Genomic DNA, 13,487 nt, shown 5'->3' with positions numbered 1-13,487 from the left:
GAAAGGTGTCAGGTCTGAGCCCTGATAGATACATGTTTTGACCATCGTGATTAGACATAGTAATAAGCTGGATCTCTTCGAAAACTTTATATTAACACGTATCTATGGTGTGGTGGTTATCACGTCCGCCTAACACGCGAAAGGTGTCAGGTCTGAGCCCTGATAGATACATGTTTTGACCATCGTGATTAGACATAGTAATAAGCTGGATCTCTTCGAAAACTTTATATTAACACGTATCTATGGTGTAGTGGTTATCACGTCCGCCTGACACGCGGAAGGTCCCAGGTTCGAGCCCTGGTAGATACATGGTTTGACAATCGTGATTAGACATAATAATAAGGTAGATCTCTTCGAAAGCTCACAATAACCAAGTATCTATGGTGTAGTGGTTATCACGTCCGCCTAACACGCGGAAGGTCCCAGGTTCGAGCCCTGATAGATACATGTTTTGACCATCGTGATTAGACATAGTTATAAGCTGGATCTCTTAGAAAACTTTCTATTAACACGTATCTATGGTGTAGTGGTTATCACGTCTGCCTAACACGCTGAAGATCCCAGGTTTGAGAGCTGGTTGGGATATGTTTTGACCATCGTGATTAGACATAATAATAAGGTAGATCTCTTCGAAAACTCCCATTAGCCAAGTATCTATGGTGTAGTGGTTATCACGTCCGCCTAAAACGCGAAAGGTGTCAGGTTCGAGCCCTGATAGATACATGTTTTGACCATCGTGATTAGACATAGTGATAAGCTGGATCTCTTCGAAAACTTTATATTTACACGTATCTATGGTGTAGTGGTTATCACGTCCGCCTAACAAGCGGAAGGTGTCAGGTTCGAGCCCTGATAGATACATGTTTTGACCATCGTGATTAGACATAGTAATAAGCTAGATCTCTTTGAAAACTCACAATAACCAAGTATCGATGGTGTAGTGGTTATCACGTCCGCTTTACACGCGGAAGGTGTCAGGTTCGAGCCCTGATAGATACATGTTTTGACCATCGTGATTAGACATAGTAATAAGCTAGATCTCTTCGAAAACTCACAATAACCAAGTATCTATGGTGTAGTGGTTATCACGTCCGCTTTACACGCGGAAGGTGTCAGGTTCGAGCCCTGATGGATACATGTTTTGACCATCGTGATTAGACATAGTAATAAGCTAGATCTCTTCGAAAACTCACAATAGCCAATCATCTATGGTGTAGTGGTTATCACGTCCGCCTAAAACGCGAAAGGTGTCAGGTTCGAGCCCTGATAGATACATGTTTTGACCATCGTGATTAGACATAGTGATAAGCTGGATCTCTTCGAAAACTTTATATTTACACGTATCTATGGTGTGGTGGTTATCACGTCCGCCTAACACGCGAAAGGTGTCAGGTCTGAGCCCTGATAGATACATGTTTTGACCATCGTGATTAGACATAGTAATAAGCTGGATCTCTTCGAAAACTTTATATTAACACGTATCTATGGTGTAGTGGTTATCACGTCCGCCTGACACGCGGAAGGTCCCAGGTTCGAGCCCTGGTAGATACATGGTTTGACAATCGTGATTAGACATAATAATAAGGTAGATCTCTTCGAAAGCTCACAATAACCAAGTATCTATGGTGTAGTGGTTATCACGTCCGCCTAACACGCGGAAGGTCCCAGGTTCGAGCCCTGATAGATACATGTTTTGACCATCGTGATTAGACATAGTTATAAGCTGGATCTCTTAGAAAACTTTCTATTAACACGTATCTATGGTGTAGTGGTTATCACGTCTGCCTAACACGCTGAAGGTCCCAGGTTTGAGAGCTGGTTGGGATATGTTTTGACCATCGTGATTAGACATAATAATAAGGTAGATCTCTTCGAAAACTTCCATTAGCCAAGTATCTATGGTGTAGTGGTTATCACGTCCGCCTAACACGCGAAAGGTGTCAGGTTCGAGCCCTGATAGATACATGTTTTGACCATCGTGATTAGACATAGTGATAAGCTGGATCTCTTCGAAAACTTTATATTTACACGTATCTATGGTGTGGTGGTTATCACGTCCGCCTAACACGCGAAAGGTGTCAGGTCTGAGCCCTGATAGATACATGTTTTGACCATCGTGATTAGACATAGTAATAAGCTGGATCTCTTCGAAAACTTTATATTAACACGTATCTATGGTGTGGTGGTTATCACGTCCGCCTAACACGCGAAAGGTGTCAGGTCTGAGCCCTGATAGATACATGTTTTGACCATCGTGATTAGACATAGTAATAAGCTGGATCTCTTCGAAAACTTTATATTAACACGTATCTATGGTGTAGTGGTTATCACGTCCGCCTGACACGCGGAAGGTCCCAGGTTCGAGCCCTGGTAGATACATGGTTTGACAATCGTGATTAGACATAATAATAAGGTAGATCTCTTCGAAAGCTCACAATAACCAAGTATCTATGGTGTAGTGGTTATCACGTCCGCCTAACACGCGGAAGGTCCCAGGTTCGAGCCCTGATAGATACATGTTTTGACCATCGTGATTAGACATAGTTATAAGCTGGATCTCTTAGAAAACTTTCTATTAACACGTATCTATGGTGTAGTGGTTATCACGTCTGCCTAACACGCTGAAGATCCCAGGTTTGAGAGCTGGTTGGGATATGTTTTGACCATCGTGATTAGACATAATAATAAGGTAGATCTCTTCGAAAACTCCCATTAGCCAAGTATCTATGGTGTAGTGGTTATCACGTCCGCCTAAAACGCGAAAGGTGTCAGGTTCGAGCCCTGATAGATACATGTTTTGACCATCGTGATTAGACATAGTGATAAGCTGGATCTCTTCGAAAACTTTATATTTACACGTATCTATGGTGTAGTGGTTATCACGTCCGCCTAACAAGCGGAAGGTGTCAGGTTCGAGCCCTGATAGATACATGTTTTGACCATCGTGATTAGACATAGTAATAAGCTAGATCTCTTTGAAAACTCACAATAACCAAGTATCGATGGTGTAGTGGTTATCACGTCCGCTTTACACGCGGAAGGTGTCAGGTTCGAGCCCTGATAGATACATGTTTTGACCATCGTGATTAGACATAGTAATAAGCTAGATCTCTTCGAAAACTCACAATAACCAAGTATCTATGGTGTAGTGGTTATCACGTCCGCTTTACACGCGGAAGGTGTCAGGTTCGAGCCCTGATGGATACATGTTTTGACCATCGTGATTAGACATAGTAATAAGCTAGATCTCTTCGAAAACTCACAATAGCCAATCATCTATGGTGTAGTGGTTATCACGTCCGCCTAACACGCGGAAGGTGTCAGGTTCGAGCCCTGATAGACACATGTTTTGACCATCGTGATTAGACATAGTAATAAGCTAGATCTCTTTGAAAACTCACAATAACCAAGTATCGATGGTGTAGTGGTTATCACGTCCGCTTTACACGCGGAAGGTGTCAGGTTCGAGCCCTGATAGATACATGTTTTGACCATCGTGATTAGACATAGTAATAAGCTAGATCTCTTCGAAAACTCACAATAACCAAGTATCTATGGTGTAGTGGTTATCACGTCCGCTTTACACGCGGAAGGTGTCAGGTTCGAGCCCTGATGGATACATGTTTTGACCATCGTGATTAGACATAGTAATAAGCTAGATCTCTTCGAAAACTTAAATTAACACGTATCTATGGTGTAGTGGTTATCACGTCCGCTTTACACGCGGAAGGTCCCAGGTTCGAGCCCTGGTAGATACATGTTTTGACCATCGTGATTAGACATAATAATAAGGTAGATCTCTTCGAAAACTCATAATAACCAAGTATCTATGGTGTAGTAGTTATCACGTCCGCCTAACACGCGGAAGGTCTCAGGTTCGTGCCCTGATAGATACATGTTTTGACCATCGTGATTAGACATAGTAATAAGCTAGATCTCTTCGAAAACTCACAATAGCCAAGTATCTATGGTGTAGTGGTTATCACGTCCGCCTAACACGCGAAAGGTGTCAGGTTCGAGCCCTGATAGATACATGTTTTGACCATCGTGATTAGACATAGTGATTAGCTGGATCTCTTCGAAAACTTTATATTTACACGTATCTATGGTGTGGTGGTTATCACGTCCGCCTAACACGCGAAAGGTGTCAGGTCTGAGCCCTGATAGATACATGTTTTGACCATCGTGATTAGACATAGTAATAAGCTGGATCTCTTCGAAAAATTTATATTAACACGTATCTATGGTGTGGTGGTTATCACGTCCGCCTGACACGCGGAAGGTCCCAGGTTCGAGCCCTGGTAGATACATGGTTTGACAATCGTGATTAGACATAATAATAAGGTAGATCTCTTTGAAAACTCACAATAACCAAGTATCGATGGTGTAGTGGTTATCACGTCCGCTTTACACGCGGAAGGTGTCAGGTTCGAGCCCTGATAGATACATGTTTTGACCATCGTGATTAGACATAGTAATAAGCTAGATCTCTTCGAAAACTCACAATAACCAAGTATCTATGGTGTAGTGGTTATCACGTCCGCTTTACACGCGGAAGGTGTCAGGTTCGAGCCCTGATGGATACATGTTTTGACCATCGTGATTAGACATAGTAATAAGCTAGATCTCTTCGAAAACTTAAATTAACACGTATCTATGGTGTAGTGGTTATCACGTCCGCTTTACACGCGGAAGGTCCCAGGTTCGAGCCCTGGTAGATACATGTTTTGACCATCGTGATTAGACATAATAATAAGGTAGATCTCTTCGAAAACTCACAATAACCAAGTATCTATGGTGTAGTAGTTATCACGTCCGCCTAACACGCGGAAGGTCTCAGGTTCGTGCCCTGATAGATACATGTTTTGACCATCGTGATTAGACATAGTAATAAGCTAGATCTCTTCGAAAACTCACAATAGCCAAGTATCTATGGTGTAGTGGTTATCACGTCCGCCTAACACGCGAAAGGTGTCAGGTTCGAGCCCTGATAGATACATGTTTTGACCATCGTGATTAGACATAGTGATAAGCTGGATCTCTTCGAAAACTTTATATTTACACGTATCTATGGTGTGGTGGTTATCACGTCCGCCTAACACGCGAAAGGTGTCAGGTCTGAGCCCTGATAGATACATGTTTTGACCATCGTGATTAGACATAGTAATAAGCTGGATCTCTTCGAAAAATTTATATTAACACGTATCTATGGTGTGGTGGTTATCACGTCCGCTTAACACGCGGAAGGTCTCAGGTTCGAGCCCTGATAGATACATGTTTCGACCATTGTGATTAGACATAGTAATAAGCTAGATCTCTTCGAAAACTTAAATTAACACGTATCTATGGTGTAGTGGTTATCACGTCCGCTTTACACGCGGAAGTACCCAGGTTCGAGCCCTGGTAGATACATGTTTTGACCATCGTGATTAGACATAATAATAAGGTAGATCTCTTCGAAAACTCACAATAACCAAGTATCTATGGTGTAGTGGTTATCACGTCCGACTAACACGCGGAAGGTCCCAGGTTCGTGCCCTGATAGATACATGTTTTGACCATCGTGATTAGACATAGTAATAAGCTAGATCTCTTCGAAAACTTAAATTAACACGTATCTATGGTGTAGTGGTTATCACGTCCGCTTTACACGCGGAAGGTCCCAGGTTCGAGCCCTGGTAGATACATGTTTTGACCATCGTGATTAGACATAATAATAAGGTAGATCTCTTCGAAAACTCGCAATAACCAAGTATCTATGGTGTAGTGGTTATCACGTCCGACTAACACGCGGAAGGTCCCAGGTTCGTGCCCTGATAGATACATGTTTTGACCATCGTGATTAGACATAGTTATAAGCTAGATCTCTTCGAAAACTTAAATTAACACGTATCTATGGTGTAGTAGTTATCACGTCCGCCTAACACGCGGAAGGTCTCAGTTTCGTGCCCTGATAGATACATGTTTTGACCATCGTGATTAGACATAGTAATAAGCTAGATCTCTTCGAAAACTCACAATAGCCAAGTATCTATGGTGTAGTGGTTATCACGTCCGCTTTACACGTGGAAGGTGTCAGGTTCGAGCCCTGATGGATACATGTTTTGACCATCGTGATTAGACATAGTAATAAGCTAGATCTCTTCGAAAACTTAAATTAACACGTATCTATGGTGTAGTGGTTATCACGTCCGCTTTACACGCGGAAGGTCCCAGGTTCGAGCCCTGGTAGATACATGTTTTGACCATCGTGATTAGACATAATAATAAGGTAGATCTCTTCGAAAACTCACAATAAGCAAGTATCTATGGTGTAGTAGTTATCATGTCCGCCTAACACGCGGAAGGTCTCAGGTTCGTGCCCTGATAGATACATGTTTTGACCATCGTGATTACACATAGTAATAAGCTAGATCTCTTCGAAAACTTAAATTAAGAAGTATCTATGGTGTAGTGGTTATCACGTCCGCCTAACACGCGGAAGGTCCCAGGTTCGAGCCCTGATACATACATGTTTTGACCATCGTGATTAGACATAGTAATAAGCTAGATCTCTTCGAAAACTCACAATAGCCAAGTATCTATGGTGTAGTGGTTATCACGTCCGCCAAACACGCGGAAGGTGTCAGGTTCGAGCCCTGATAGATACATGTTTTGACCATCGTGATTAGACATAGTAATAAGCTAGATCTCTTCGAAAACTCACAATAACCAAGTATCTATGGTGTAGTGGTTATCACGTCCGCTTTACACGCGGAAGGTGTCAGGTTCGAGCCCTGATGGATACATGTTTTGACCATCGTGATAGACATAGTAATAAGCTAGATCTCTTCGAAAACTTAAATTAACACGTATCTATGGTGTAGTGGTTATCACGTCCGCTTTACACGCGGAAGGTCCCAGGTTCGAGCCCTGGTAGATACATGTTTTGACCATCGTGATTAGACATAATAATAAGGTAGATCTCTTCGAAAACTCACAATAACCAAGTATCTATGGTGTAGTGGTTATCACGTCCGACTAACACGCGGAAGGTCCCAGGTTCGTGCCCTGATAGATACATGTTTTGACCATCGTGATTAGACATAGTTATAAGCTAGATCTCTTCGAAAACTTAAATTAACACGTATCTATGGTGTAGTAGTTATCACGTCCGCCTAACACGCGGAAGGTCTCAGGTTCGTGCCCTGATAGATACATGTTTTGACCATCGTGATTAGACATAGTAATAAGCTAGATCTCTTCGAAAACTTAAATTAACACGTATCTATGGTGTAGTAGTTATCACGTCCGCCTAACACGCGGAAGGTCCCAGGTTCGAGCCCTGATAGATACATGTTTTGACCATCGTGATTAGACATAGTAAAAGCTAGATCTCTTCGAAAACTTAAATTAACACGTATCTATGGTGTAGTAGTTATCACGTCCGCCTAACACGCGGAAGGTCCCAGGTTCGAGCCCTGGTAGATACATGTTTTGACCATCGTGATTAGACATAATAATAAGGTAGATCTCTTCGAAAACTCACAATAACCTAGTATCTATGGTGTAGTGGTTATCACGTGCGCCTAACACGCGGATGGTGTCAGGTTCGAGCCCTGATAGATACATGTTTTGACTATTGTGATTAGACATAGTAATAAGCTAGATCTCTTCGAAAACTTAAATTAACAAGTATCTATGGTGTAGTGGTTATCACGTCCGCCTAACACGCGGAAGGTCCCAGGTTCGAGCCCTGATAGATACATGTTTTGACCATCGTGATTAGACATAGTTATAAGCTGGATCTCTTAGAAAACTTTATATTAACACGTATCTATGGTGTAGTGGTTATCACGTCTGCCTAACACGCTGAAGGTCCCAGGTTTGAGAGCTGGTTGGGATATGTTTTGACCATCGTGATTAGACATAATAATAAGGTAGATCTCTTCGAAAATTCCCATTAGCCAAGTATCTATGGTGTAGTGGTTATCACGTCCGCCTAACACGCGAAAGGTGTCAGGTTCGAGCCCTGATAGATACATGTTTTGACCATCGTGATTAGACATAGTGATAAGCTGGATCTCTTCGAAAACTTTATATTTACACGTATCTATGGTGTGGTGGTTATCACGTCCGCCTAACACGCGAAAGGTGTCAGGTCTGAGCCCTGATAGATACATGTTTTGACCATCGTGATTAGACATAGTAATAAGCTGGATCTCTTCGAAAACTTTATATTAACACGTATCTATGGTGTGGTGGTTATCACGTCCGCCTGACACGCGGAAGGTCCCAGGTTCGAGCCCTGGTAGATACATGGTTTGACAATCGTGATTAGACATAATAATAAGGTAGATCTCTTCGAAAGCTCACAATAACCAAGTATCTATGGTGTAGTAGTTATCACGTCCGCTTAACACGCGGAAGGTCTCAGGTTCGAGCCCTGATAGATACATGTTTCGACCATAGTGATTAGACATAGTAATAAGCTAGATCTCTTCGAAAACTTAAATTAACACGTATCTATGGTGTAGTGGTTATCACGTCCGCTTTACACGCGGAAGTTCCCAGGTTCGAGCCCTGGTAGATACATGTTTTGACCATCGTGATTAGACATAATAATAAGGTAAATCTCTTCGAAAACTCACGATAACCAAGTATCTATGGTGTAGTGGTTATCACGTCCGACTAACACGCGGAAGGTCCCAGGTTCGTGCCCTGATAGATACATGTTTTGACCATCGTGATTAGACATAGTAATTAGCTAGATCTCTTCGAAAACTCACAATAACCAAGTATCTATGGTGTAGTGGTTATCACGTCCGCTTTACACGCGGAAGGTGTCAGGTTCGAGCCCTGATGGATACATGTTTTGACCATCGTGATAGACATAGTAATAAGCTAGATCTCTTCGAAAACTTAAATTAACACGTATCTATGGTGTAGTGGTTATCACGTCCGCTTTACACGCGGAAGGTCCCAGGTTCGAGCCCTGGTAGATACATGTTTTGACCATCGTGATTAGACATAATAATAAGGTAGATCTCTTCGAAAACTCACAATAACCAAGTATCTATGGTGTAGTGGTTATCACGTCCGACTAACACGCGGAAGGTCCCAGGTTCGTGCCCTGATAGATACATGTTTTGACCATCGTGATTAGACATAGTTATAAGCTAGATCTCTTCGAAAACTTAAATTAACACGTATCTATGGTGTAGTAGTTATCACGTCCGCCTAACACGCGGAAGGTCTCAGGTTCGTGCCCTGATAGATACATGTTTTGACCATCGTGATTAGACATAGTAATAAGCTAGATCTCTTCGAAAACTTAAATTAACACGTATCTATGGTGTAGTAGTTATCACGTCCGCCTAACACGCGGAAGGTCCCAGGTTCGAGCCCTGATAGATACATGTTTTGACCATCGTGATTAGACATAGTAAAAGCTAGATCTCTTCGAAAACTTAAATTAACACGTATCTATGGTGTAGTAGTTATCACGTCCGCCTAACACGCGGAAGGTCCCAGGTTCGAGCCCTGATAGATACATGTTTTGACCATCGTGATTAGACATAGTAATAAGCTAGATCTCTTCGAAAACTCACAATAGCCAATCATCTATGGTGTAGTGGTTATCACGTCCGCCTAACACGCGGAAGGTGTCAGGTTCGAGCCCTGATAGACACATGTTTTGACCATCGTGATTAGACATAGTAATAAGCTAGATCTCTTTGAAAACTCACAATAACCAAGTATCGATGGTGTAGTGGTTATCACGTCCGCTTTACACGCGGAAGGTGTCAGGTTCGAGCCCTGATAGATACATGTTTTGACCATCGTGATTAGACATAGTAATAAGCTAGATCTCTTCGAAAACTCACAATAACCAAGTATCTATGGTGTAGTGGTTATCACGTCCGCTTTACACGCGGAAGGTGTCAGGTTCGAGCCCTGATGGATACATGTTTTGACCATCGTGATTAGACATAGTAATAAGCTAGATCTCTTCGAAAACTCACAATAGCCAATCATCTATGGTGTAGTGGTTATCACGTCCGCCTAACACGCGGAAGGTGTCAGGTTCGAGCCCTGATAGACACATGTTTTGACCATCGTGATAGACATAGTAATAAGCTAGATCTCTTCGAAAACTTAAATTAACACGTATCTATGGTGTAGTGGTTATCACGTCCGCTTTACACGCGGAAGGTCCCAGGTTCGAGCCCTGGTAGATACATGTTTTGACCATCGTGATTAGACATAATAATAAGGTAGATCTCTTCGAAAACTCACAATAACCAAGTATCTATGGTGTAGTGGTTATCACGTCCGACTAACACGCGGAAGGTCCCAGGTTCGTGCCCTGATAGATACATGTTTTGACCATCGTGATTAGACATAGTTATAAGCTAGATCTCTTCGAAAACTTAAATTAACACGGATCTATGGTGTAGTAGTTATCACGTCCGCCTAACACGCGGAAGGTCTCAGGTTCGTGCCCTGATAGATACATGTTTTGACCATCGTGATTAGACATAGTAATAAGCTAGATCTCTTCGAAAACTTAAATTAACACGTATCTATGGTGTAGTAGTTATCACGTCCGCCTAACACGCGGAAGGTCCCAGGTTCGAGCCCTGATAGATACATGTTTTGACCATCGTGATTAGACATAGTAAAAGCTAGATCTCTTCGAAAACTTAAATTAACACGTATCTATGGTGTAGTAGTTATCACGTCCGCCTAACACGCGGAAGGACCCAGGTTCGAGCCCTGATAGATACATGTTTTGACCATCGTGATTAGACATAGTAATAAGCTAGATCTCTTCGAAAACTCACAATAGCTAATCATCTATGGTGTAGTGGTTATCACGTCCGCCTAACACGCGGAAGGTGTCAGGTTCGAGCCCTGATAGATACATGTTTTGACCATCGTGATTAGACATAGTAATAAGCTAGATCTCTTTGAAAACTCACAATAACCAAGTATCGATGGTGTAGTGGTTATCACGTCCGCTTTACACGCGGAAGGTGTCAGGTTCGAGCCCTGATGGATACATGTTTTGACCATCGTGATTAGACATAGTAATAAGCTAGATCTCTTCGAAAACTCACAATAGCCAATCATCTATGGTGTAGTGGTTATCACGTCCGCCTAACACGCGGAAGGTGTCAGGTTCGAGCCCTGATAGACACATGTTTTGACCATCGTGATTAGACATAGTAATAAGCTAGATCTCTTTGAAAACTCACAATAACCAAGTATCGATGGTGTAGTGGTTATCACGTCCGCTTTACACGCGGAAGGTGTCAGGTTCGAGCCCTGATAGATACATGTTTTGACCATCGTGATTAGACATAGTAATAAGCTAGATCTCTTCGAAAACTCACAATAACCAAGTATCTATGGTGTAGTGGTTATCACGTCCGCTTTACACGCGGAAGGTGTCAGGTTCGAGCCCTGATGGATACATGTTTTGACCATCGTGATTAGACATAGTAATAAGCTAGATCTCTTCGAAAACTTAAATTAACACGTATCTATGGTGTAGTGGTTATCACGTCCGCTTTACACGCGGAAGGTCCCAGGTTCGAGCCCTGGTAGATACATGTTTTGACCATCGTGATTAGACATAATAATAAGGTAGATCTCTTCGAAAACTCACAATAACCAAGTATCTATGGTGTAGTAGTTATCACGTCCGCCTACCACGCGGAAGGTCTCAGGTTCGTGCCCTGATAGATACATGTTTTGACCATCGTGATTAGACATAGTAATAAGCTAGATCTCTTCGAAAACTCACAATAGCCAAGTATCTATGGTTTAGTGGTTATCACGTCCGCCTAACACGCGAAAGGTGTCAGGTTCGAGCCCTGATAGATACATGTTTTGACCATCGTGATTAGACATAGTGATAAGCTGGATCTCTTCGAAAACTTTATATTTACACGTATCTATGGTGTGGTGGTTATCACGTCCGCCTAACACGCGAAAGGTGTCAGGTCTGAGCCCTGATAGATACATGTTTTGACCATCGTGATTAGACATAGTAATAAGCTGGATCTCTTCGAAAACTTTATATTAACACGTATCTATGGTGTAGTGGTTATCACGTCCGCCTGACACGCGGAAGGTCCCAGGTTCGAGCCCTGGTAGATACATGGTTTGACAATCGTGATTAGACATAATAATAAGGTAGATCTCTTCGAAAGCTCACAATAACCAAGTATCTATGGTGTAGTGGTTATCACGTCCGCCTAACACGCGGAAGGTCCCAGGTTCGAGCCCTGATAGATACATGTTTTGACCATCGTGATTAGACATAGTTATAAGCTGGATCTCTTAGAAAACTTTCTATTATCACGTATCTATGGTGTAGTGGTTATCACGTCTGCCTAACACGCTGAAGGTCCCAGGTTTGAGAGCTGGTTGGGATATGTTTTGACCATCGTGATTAGACATAATAATAAGGTAGATCTCTTCGAAAACTCCCATTAGCCAAGTATCTATGGTGTAGTGGTTATCACGTCCGCCTAACACGCGGAAGGTGTCAGGTTCGAGCCCTGATAGACACATGTTTTGACCATCGTGATTAGACATAGTAATAAGCTAGATCTCTTTGAAAACTCACAATAACCAAGTATCGATGGTGTAGTGGTTATCACGTCCGCCTAACACGCGGAAGGTGTCAGGTTCGAGCCCTGATAGATACATGTTTTGACCATCGTGATTAGACATAGTGATAAGCTGGATCTCTTCGAAAACTTTATATTTACACGTATCTATGGTGTGGTGGTTATCACGTCCGCCTAACACGCGAAAGGTGTCAGGTCTGAGCCCTGATAGATACATGTTTTGACCATCGTGATTAGACATAGTAATAAGCTGGATCTCTTCGAAAACTTTATATTAACACGTATCTATGGTGTGGTGGTTATCACGTCCGCCTAACACGCGAAAGGTGTCAGGTCTGAGCCCTGATAGATACATGTTTTGACCATCGTGATTAGACATAGTAATAAGCTGGATCTCTTCGAAAACTTTATATTAACACGTATCTATGGTGTAGTGGTTATCACGTCCGCCTGACACGCGGAAGGTCCCAGGTTCGAGCCCTGGTAGATACATGGTTTGACAATCGTGATTAGACATAGTAATAAGCTAGATCTCTTCGAAAACTCACAATAACCAAGTATCTATGGTGTAGTGGTTATCACGTCCGATTTACACGCGGAAGGTGTCAGGTTCGAGCCCTGATGGATACATGTTTTGACCATCGTGATTAGACATAGTAATAAGCTAGATCTCTTCGAAAACTCACAATAGCCAATCATCTATGGTGTAGTGGTTATCACGTCCGCCTAACACGCGGAAGGTGTCAGGTTCGAGCCCTGATAGACACATGTTTTGACCATCGTGATTAGACATAGTAATAAGCTAGATCTCTTTGAAAACTCACAATAACCAAGTATCGATGGTGTAGTGGTTATCACGTCCGC

At 42.4% G+C, this 13,487-nt stretch overlaps 28 non-coding genes across 28 annotated transcripts; all 28 read left to right on the top strand.

The window, feature by feature from the left end:
* Nucleotides 1-236: 236 nt before the first annotated feature.
* On the top strand, nucleotides 237-309 carry TRNAV-GAC (transfer RNA valine (anticodon GAC)). The gene has a single exon. It is a non-coding gene; the product is annotated as a tRNA-Val (tRNA).
* A 65-nt stretch (nucleotides 310-374) lies between these two features.
* On the top strand, nucleotides 375-447 carry TRNAV-AAC (transfer RNA valine (anticodon AAC)). The gene has a single exon. It is a non-coding gene; the product is annotated as a tRNA-Val (tRNA).
* Nucleotides 448-650: 203 nt separating this feature from the next.
* On the top strand, nucleotides 651-723 carry TRNAF-AAA (transfer RNA phenylalanine (anticodon AAA)). Its single transcript has one exon. It is a non-coding gene; the product is annotated as a tRNA-Phe (tRNA).
* Nucleotides 724-788: 65 nt separating this feature from the next.
* TRNAV-AAC (transfer RNA valine (anticodon AAC)) lies at nucleotides 789-861 on the top strand. Its single transcript has one exon. It is a non-coding gene; the product is annotated as a tRNA-Val (tRNA).
* Nucleotides 862-1,478: 617 nt separating this feature from the next.
* TRNAV-GAC (transfer RNA valine (anticodon GAC)) lies at nucleotides 1,479-1,551 on the top strand. The gene has a single exon. It is a non-coding gene; the product is annotated as a tRNA-Val (tRNA).
* Nucleotides 1,552-1,616: 65 nt separating this feature from the next.
* On the top strand, nucleotides 1,617-1,689 carry TRNAV-AAC (transfer RNA valine (anticodon AAC)). Its single transcript has one exon. It is a non-coding gene; the product is annotated as a tRNA-Val (tRNA).
* Nucleotides 1,690-2,306: 617 nt separating this feature from the next.
* Nucleotides 2,307-2,379, top strand: TRNAV-GAC (transfer RNA valine (anticodon GAC)). Its single transcript has one exon. It is a non-coding gene; the product is annotated as a tRNA-Val (tRNA).
* Nucleotides 2,380-2,444: 65 nt separating this feature from the next.
* On the top strand, nucleotides 2,445-2,517 carry TRNAV-AAC (transfer RNA valine (anticodon AAC)). Its single transcript has one exon. It is a non-coding gene; the product is annotated as a tRNA-Val (tRNA).
* Nucleotides 2,518-2,720: 203 nt separating this feature from the next.
* Nucleotides 2,721-2,793, top strand: TRNAF-AAA (transfer RNA phenylalanine (anticodon AAA)). The gene has a single exon. It is a non-coding gene; the product is annotated as a tRNA-Phe (tRNA).
* Nucleotides 2,794-2,858: 65 nt separating this feature from the next.
* Nucleotides 2,859-2,931, top strand: TRNAV-AAC (transfer RNA valine (anticodon AAC)). The gene has a single exon. It is a non-coding gene; the product is annotated as a tRNA-Val (tRNA).
* A 754-nt stretch (nucleotides 2,932-3,685) lies between these two features.
* Nucleotides 3,686-3,758, top strand: TRNAV-UAC (transfer RNA valine (anticodon UAC)). The gene has a single exon. It is a non-coding gene; the product is annotated as a tRNA-Val (tRNA).
* A 479-nt stretch (nucleotides 3,759-4,237) lies between these two features.
* TRNAV-GAC (transfer RNA valine (anticodon GAC)) lies at nucleotides 4,238-4,310 on the top strand. The gene has a single exon. It is a non-coding gene; the product is annotated as a tRNA-Val (tRNA).
* A 340-nt stretch (nucleotides 4,311-4,650) lies between these two features.
* Nucleotides 4,651-4,723, top strand: TRNAV-UAC (transfer RNA valine (anticodon UAC)). The gene has a single exon. It is a non-coding gene; the product is annotated as a tRNA-Val (tRNA).
* Nucleotides 4,724-5,339: 616 nt separating this feature from the next.
* On the top strand, nucleotides 5,340-5,412 carry TRNAV-UAC (transfer RNA valine (anticodon UAC)). The gene has a single exon. It is a non-coding gene; the product is annotated as a tRNA-Val (tRNA).
* A 202-nt stretch (nucleotides 5,413-5,614) lies between these two features.
* On the top strand, nucleotides 5,615-5,687 carry TRNAV-UAC (transfer RNA valine (anticodon UAC)). The gene has a single exon. It is a non-coding gene; the product is annotated as a tRNA-Val (tRNA).
* Nucleotides 5,688-6,164: 477 nt separating this feature from the next.
* TRNAV-UAC (transfer RNA valine (anticodon UAC)) lies at nucleotides 6,165-6,237 on the top strand. Its single transcript has one exon. It is a non-coding gene; the product is annotated as a tRNA-Val (tRNA).
* A 614-nt stretch (nucleotides 6,238-6,851) lies between these two features.
* On the top strand, nucleotides 6,852-6,924 carry TRNAV-UAC (transfer RNA valine (anticodon UAC)). Its single transcript has one exon. It is a non-coding gene; the product is annotated as a tRNA-Val (tRNA).
* A 475-nt stretch (nucleotides 6,925-7,399) lies between these two features.
* Nucleotides 7,400-7,472, top strand: TRNAV-AAC (transfer RNA valine (anticodon AAC)). The gene has a single exon. It is a non-coding gene; the product is annotated as a tRNA-Val (tRNA).
* Nucleotides 7,473-7,674: 202 nt separating this feature from the next.
* TRNAV-AAC (transfer RNA valine (anticodon AAC)) lies at nucleotides 7,675-7,747 on the top strand. The gene has a single exon. It is a non-coding gene; the product is annotated as a tRNA-Val (tRNA).
* Nucleotides 7,748-8,226: 479 nt separating this feature from the next.
* Nucleotides 8,227-8,299, top strand: TRNAV-GAC (transfer RNA valine (anticodon GAC)). The gene has a single exon. It is a non-coding gene; the product is annotated as a tRNA-Val (tRNA).
* A 202-nt stretch (nucleotides 8,300-8,501) lies between these two features.
* TRNAV-UAC (transfer RNA valine (anticodon UAC)) lies at nucleotides 8,502-8,574 on the top strand. Its single transcript has one exon. It is a non-coding gene; the product is annotated as a tRNA-Val (tRNA).
* A 339-nt stretch (nucleotides 8,575-8,913) lies between these two features.
* TRNAV-UAC (transfer RNA valine (anticodon UAC)) lies at nucleotides 8,914-8,986 on the top strand. Its single transcript has one exon. It is a non-coding gene; the product is annotated as a tRNA-Val (tRNA).
* A 1,163-nt stretch (nucleotides 8,987-10,149) lies between these two features.
* On the top strand, nucleotides 10,150-10,222 carry TRNAV-UAC (transfer RNA valine (anticodon UAC)). The gene has a single exon. It is a non-coding gene; the product is annotated as a tRNA-Val (tRNA).
* A 1,302-nt stretch (nucleotides 10,223-11,524) lies between these two features.
* On the top strand, nucleotides 11,525-11,597 carry TRNAV-UAC (transfer RNA valine (anticodon UAC)). The gene has a single exon. It is a non-coding gene; the product is annotated as a tRNA-Val (tRNA).
* A 65-nt stretch (nucleotides 11,598-11,662) lies between these two features.
* On the top strand, nucleotides 11,663-11,735 carry TRNAG-ACC (transfer RNA glycine (anticodon ACC)). Its single transcript has one exon. It is a non-coding gene; the product is annotated as a tRNA-Gly (tRNA).
* A 341-nt stretch (nucleotides 11,736-12,076) lies between these two features.
* Nucleotides 12,077-12,149, top strand: TRNAV-GAC (transfer RNA valine (anticodon GAC)). Its single transcript has one exon. It is a non-coding gene; the product is annotated as a tRNA-Val (tRNA).
* Nucleotides 12,150-12,214: 65 nt separating this feature from the next.
* TRNAV-AAC (transfer RNA valine (anticodon AAC)) lies at nucleotides 12,215-12,287 on the top strand. The gene has a single exon. It is a non-coding gene; the product is annotated as a tRNA-Val (tRNA).
* Nucleotides 12,288-13,042: 755 nt separating this feature from the next.
* On the top strand, nucleotides 13,043-13,115 carry TRNAV-GAC (transfer RNA valine (anticodon GAC)). Its single transcript has one exon. It is a non-coding gene; the product is annotated as a tRNA-Val (tRNA).
* Nucleotides 13,116-13,487: the final 372 nt, after the last annotated feature.

The sequence above is a fragment of the Phalangium opilio genome, unplaced genomic scaffold (assembly GCF_054372755.1).
Source record: "Phalangium opilio isolate 3A_F unplaced genomic scaffold, DU_Popi_V2 ptg000094l_1, whole genome shotgun sequence".
Taxonomy (NCBI): Eukaryota; Metazoa; Arthropoda; class Arachnida; order Opiliones; family Phalangiidae; genus Phalangium; species Phalangium opilio.
The sequence above is the reverse complement of the archived record's forward strand: the minus strand, read 5'-3'. Positions and strand labels throughout refer to the sequence as shown.